This window comes from Lepidochelys kempii, chromosome 9 (assembly GCF_965140265.1).
Source record: "Lepidochelys kempii isolate rLepKem1 chromosome 9, rLepKem1.hap2, whole genome shotgun sequence".
Lineage (NCBI taxonomy): Eukaryota > Metazoa > Chordata > Testudines > Cheloniidae > Lepidochelys > Lepidochelys kempii.
Window position 1 is genome coordinate 5,587,560 of NC_133264.1, and position 6,216 is coordinate 5,593,775.

Here is a 6,216-nt window from a genome sequence, read left to right on the forward strand (position 1 = left end):
CCTTTCAGAGACAAGCCCCACTGCCTTGCTTGTGGTTTCAAGTACTTTTTTCTCCAGTTTGTGGGTACTGTATTCCTGACAAGCCCAGAAGCACCACTCGTAGAAAACAGAAGGAACTATGGCTCAGATTTTTAGAACTGCTTGCACAAAAATACATGCACAATTGCACACCTAATTTGCATACACACACTGTAATTGTGCATGCAAATCCGGTATGTGCATGCACAAAGAGCAATTAGATCCATAACTAGATATATGCGTTCACAAATACCCAGTTTGCAGAGACCAAGGATGGTTCTTGAGGTTAAGGCGTTGTACTGGGACTGAAGAACTCGGGATTCAGTTCTTGCCTCTGCCACAGACTTCCTTTGTGCTCACAGGTAAATAACATAATGTCTCTTTACCTCAGCTCCTCATCTGTAAAACTGAGATAATACTTTCTTTTCCCCACCCCTTTGCCTGTTTAGACTGTAAGCTCTTTAGAGAGGGGCTATCTCTTCTGATGTATATGTAAAGCACCTAGCACATTGGGGTCCTGATCTCAATTGGAGTCTCCCAGCACCATTGTAATGCACCTAAAATAATAACTACAAGTGTCATCGTGGTAATTTTGAATGTAAATAAGGCTCATCAATTGCCAACATATTTTTGCTCATTCTGTTCTGAAAATCTAGCCCTTCATATGTGTTACCCATAAAATACTTTTGAAAATCACTTGCTAATATCAGAAGTGAAAGAGTTCTGTATTTGTTTCACACTACACAACTAAAGGTGTTTCTTACCCTCTTCTTACCCTCTGTTTCTCAAAATGATGAGAACGGGTGGAGTTTCTTGGGTTTGAAAACGAAATGGACATTTTGTCATCAGTGCAGAATGATGTACCCAAAGGTTAAACCTATGCTCACAAATGCCTGATCTTAGATCATTTGGCTTAGTCAGTTTAGTGATAGTTTTCACAGTCACTGCTGCAAGTCTGTGACCAACACCTCCCCACCACCACCCTGTTTGTAAAAAAAATTAGAGTCGCCTTTTACTAAGTGCTAACTTCAAGTACACAAGGAGCAAAATTCTATCCATTTCAGAATTCCCCCCGACTCCACACCTCTGCAAGCAGCTTGAAATCACATTTTCCCAGTGAAATACAAGAAAAATGACTTACATCATCCGACCTTTGGTTGGTCAGTGATCCTGAGAGCAGGATGCTAATACCTAGCAATTTTGCAGAATTAATTAACCCTTTGGAGCTTTCATGTGTATCTTCCCCATAGCCACAAATACACCGCAGATTGTTTACAATGCACCATGATATGTAGAGCAAAGACTACTCGGTGGGAAAGCAATGATATAAACTTTTATGAACCGTCAGAGTGGCCCATGGAAGCAGAGAGCAGATCCTCACCCTGTGCGCCATCTCACAACGCCACTAGCTCAGCTTTGGCCCAGACCCTACAGGACTCATACCACCTCTTTGCCATCCAGCTCTGCTCATGGGCCAAGGGGGAGCAATGACTCTTCCCCTCCTCCGCCCATCTCCAGCACCTGTGTACTCACCCATGCTATAGCCCCTATAGTACACTGCTCCGGTGACACTTGGGGACATTAAACCTGCCCTAAAAGGACACCTTAAAGTCTTAAGGGTCCCTTAGCATCAGAACGCAAGAAGTCCCCAGATATCCAATTCAGCCCACGTAATGTAGAGACCAGTCTTCTGCCTTTGTCTGAGCTTTTTTCCCTGTACTCAAGACCACACAATTGTGCACATAGTGCATGCTATATACCAGGGGTAGGCAACCTATGGCACGCGTGCCAAAGATGGCATGCGAGCTGATTTTCAGTGGCACTCGCACTGCCCGGGTCTTGGCCACCAGTCCCGAGGGCTCTGCTGCTGGCCTGGGGTACTATCTGCCAGCCCCCTTCCAGCTGGGGTTCCATCTGCCGGCCCCGCTCAGCCCGCTGCCAGCCCCGGGTCATGGCCACCGGTCCCGGGGGCTCCACTGCTGGCCTGGGGTACCGGCCGCCGGCTCCCTGCCAGCCGGGGTTCCATCTGCCGGCCCCGCTCAGCCCGCTGCCAGCCCCGGGTCATGGCCACCGGTCCCGGGGGCTCCACTGCTGGCCTGGGGTACCGGCCGCCGGCTCCCTGCCAGCCGGGGTTCCATCTGCTGGCCCCGCTCAGCCCGCTGGTGGCCCCAACTCCCAGCCACCGGTCCGGGGGGCTCCGTGGCTGGCCTAGGGTACTATCTGCCAGCCCTCTGCCAGCCGGGGTTCTGTCTGCCAGCCCCGCTCAACCCACATGCCAGCCCTGGGTCCCGGCCACTGGTCCCAGGGGCTCCACTGCTGGCCTGGGGTACCGGCTGCCAGCCCCGGGTCATGGCCACTGGTCCCGGGGGCTCTGCGGATGGCCAGGGGTACCGGCCGCCGGCTCCCTGACAGCCGGGGTTCTGGCCGCCGGCCCCGCTCAGCCCACTGCTCGCCCCAAGTCATGTCCACCGATCCCAGGGGCTCTGCTGCTGGCTGGGGTACTGGCCGCCGGCCCATTGCTAGCCAAGGTTCCATCCACCGGCTCTGCTCAGCCCGCTGCCAGACCCAGGTCATGGCCACCAGTCCCAGGGGCTCTGCTGCTGTCGTGGGGTACCGGCTGCCGGCCCCCTGCTAGCCAGGGTTCCGTCCACCAGCCCTGCTCAACCCGCTGCCAGCCCCGAGTCATGGCCACCGGTCCTGGGGGTTCCATCTGCCAGCCCCGCTCAGCCCGCTGCTGGCCCCAGGTCCCGGCCACCAGTCCCAGAGGCTCCGCTACTGGCCTGGGTTACTGGCCGCCAGCTCACTGTCAGCTGGGGTTCTGTCCACCGGCCCCCTCAGCCCGGCCACCAGCCCTGGGTCCTGGCCACCAGTCCGGGGGACTCTGCTGCTGGCCTGGGGTACCAGCCGCTGGCTCCCTGCCAGCCGAGGTTCCGGCCACTTGTCCCGCTCAGCCCGCTGCCGGCCCCGGGTCCTTGGCCACCAGTCTGGGGGGCTCTCCTGCTGGCCTGGGGTCCCGGCTGCCGGCCCAGGGCTCTGCAGCCGCCCCAGTTGTGGCCCTCTGGCCCCAGCCTAGGGCAGTGAGGGGTGCAGACAGGGCCAAGAGGGGGTGCAGCTCAGCATGGATCACATGGATTCTTATTACTGGCACACAAAACCTTTGATTAGAATGAATAAATGAAGACTCAGCACACCATTTCTGAAAGGTTGCCAACCCCTGCTATATAAACTGCTCTCTAGCCCCATAGATGGGATAAAAAAATAAGAAGAAAAGTTGGAAAACTATCATTTGTAAAGACCACTAGGTCCACTGCTTCCTTATGCACTTAACACCAGCCCATTCTTCTGCTCCCAAGAACCTAATCCTTTAAATTCTGTCTGTGTAAGCACCATCTCTTCCCACAAACAGGCAATCCAAGGCACCACACATTTTTCTCATAGCCTTGACAGTTTGGCCAATATGGTATTTATGTCCACATGTAAAAAGGCCAAGGAACCCATTATTTCCCCCTACTAAAGAGTATTTCTTTTGAATCATGTAACCGCTGTGCCCAAAACCGGGTTTCACACTTTTCTATACAGTGTTTTCATTGATCGTTTGCTCATATTTTTCCAATTAAATTAGCAGTTATGCTTGTGTTTCACATTGCTCTGTTCTATTTCTGTTCTTTTTGGACCACACTTTGGTGACTCAGAAGTTCGAGAGATAAAGCACACTGACCAGATGGTATATGCAGGCCCACAGGTTTCCATAAATGTCAGAAAAAGGGGGAAAGATGAAAACTAGGAAAGCAACAGGTCCAGACTGTGGAAAAAGGAGGATGACATGGGTAGATTTTGCAGTCATGGTTCAAAGAACACTGACCTCTACCTTGGCAGTTGTCTGCATTGTAGATTTTAATGTCTTCAGTCTAAACTGTATTCTCTTGATGTTGTTTTAACTAATCCAGGTTGTATCACTATAATCTAATAATGAATCTTACTGTGAGATGGAGATTTTCAGTATCCAGCAGCCAAACCACCGTGGCTATGAAGCAAGTTCAAATCTGGTCACTCTTTGAGGCAGTAGTAACAAATCCATGCTGCAGCATGGTGCTAAGGAGGTCGGTGCTGCTGGAGATGGCATCATTTAGACGAGATGTAGAAACCGATGCGCAGATCACACCTGGTCACAAAATGGCTCCTTTGGGAAAGAATAGAGATGCTAATTCTGGTGCCCTGCTCAAAATTGCCAAGTCAGGCATCTAAATTCTTCCTCCCTAAATTTCCCTTTTGAGTGGAAGGGATGTCTGCTCAGAAACCGTTTCTGGCCTTCTTGCATCCTTCCACAGGGTGGGAGATCAAAGAGCCATAGCCTGGTGGGGGCAAGGCATGGGGTCATTTGCTTGCAACGCCCCCTTCACCTGAACCCTTCCATGGGGCTAGGGGGAACAGCAACAGGCTGTAAATCAGCAGAATCTTCCATTCCATCCCTAGAGTCCTCCATGGAGTTGGGGAGAGAGCAGTCCCAGCCATGAACAGGGGCTTTAGTCCAGGGCAGAGAGAAGAGGTAGGAGAGACACTTGCCCTTTGGACTGCTTCCCAGTGGCATCTGTGCAGTGCAGAGGGCTGGCTGCTCTTGTGCATACCCACTGAAATGCCTTGTCTGGCCACTGGTGCTTGTGTGGGTCTCTGACAGGAGTGGGGGACGAAAAACAACCCACCCAAAACAAAGCAAACATGGTAACAACAAAAAAGAGCAGGCGTTCAGAATTTAACAAAAATACTCAGATGTGATTTTTGCTGCAATGAGCAAAATGTGATGCTGGCAGCATCCCTTCACATGGTTATTATCCTTGTAAAAAACCTGCTGCACTTTGTTGAGCTTTGAGGGGTATGTTTCATTCCTTACTGATATTCACCTCCATCCCACGCAGACCTCCCATTATTTCCCTTTTTTTATGATTGCAAAATCATTTAATCAGCAATGCCGAGCTGGGAAACAGAGTTCAGGGAAAGTGCTGTGCCCAGCAAGTCTAAAACCTGCACCCAGATCAGGAAAATGTGCCAAGCGGGCCCCAGTGACCCGGGGAGAGGCAAGCACAACCCAAATTGTTGCCAACTCTCACCATTTTATCATGAATCCGACAATGTATTTCCCTTAAAGCCCCACTCCTGGAAGCAAAGGGTTACGGGGAAATTGCAGCTTTCATTAAAAAAAAAAGTACGTTTCAAACCCTCACAGTGGCGGTAAAATGCTGAAAATGTGACCTGAGGGTGTCTTAAAGGCTCAAAAACCAGCAGGCAAAAAATAATAATATCTAGCTCCAATACAGGGCTCTTCACTCCGAAATCTCAAAGCAAACCCAAACAGGAGCCTCATTTCTTTTTTTTAATCTCATAATTTTTTTTTTTTTTAAATCTCATAAATTTAAAGCAAATCACATGATTTTGCAGGGGCTGACACATAATTGCAGTACACTGAGGCTGGCAGTGCGGGATTTCATATAGGTTGATTGATGCCGGGATTGATGGCATGGGTGTGTCAAGGGATTCAGTGCGCTGGGCAGTGAGGCTGGCACCGGCATGTCAGGAGATTTGGTTCATCAGGCGGTGATGTTGGCACAGGTGTGTCGGAGGCATTCGATGCGTCATATTGATATTGGCACAGGCGAGCAAGAAGCAGCGTTGCCACCTGGCTGGGTTTTTGACTGGCCCAGCCAGTTTTTGTGCTGCCGTGTTGGTTTAATGTGCCATTTAGTTTCATTTTCCACTTGCCACACGTGAGGTAGCTCTGCCGTTCACACTCCCGTGGGCTGAGTATGGAAAGAAAAATGATAAAATAACAGAAAAACGTACCGGGGGGGGGGCAGGGGTCGAGTGTTTTTAAATGACTCTGTAAAATCTTCATATTAATTAGCGTGGGGTGGCACATGGACCCTTTGCTGGTGGGGAAGGGAGAGACCAGTAAGCTGAGGGCACGTTGGTGTGGGCACACACACAGCGACACACCGCGCCACGGCGCTGTTACACGGGGGGCAAGGCGCTGGGCCACGGTACTGGCAGATGCAGTGGGGTGCCGTGCCGGGGCATTGGCAGATGCAGCGAGGCGCCAACCCATTGTATTGGCACATGAGAGGCAAACTGCCGGGCCTGGCGTTGGCACACGCGGTGAGGTGCAGGGCCGTGACATTAGCACCCGGGAGGCGAAGCGCCTGGCCA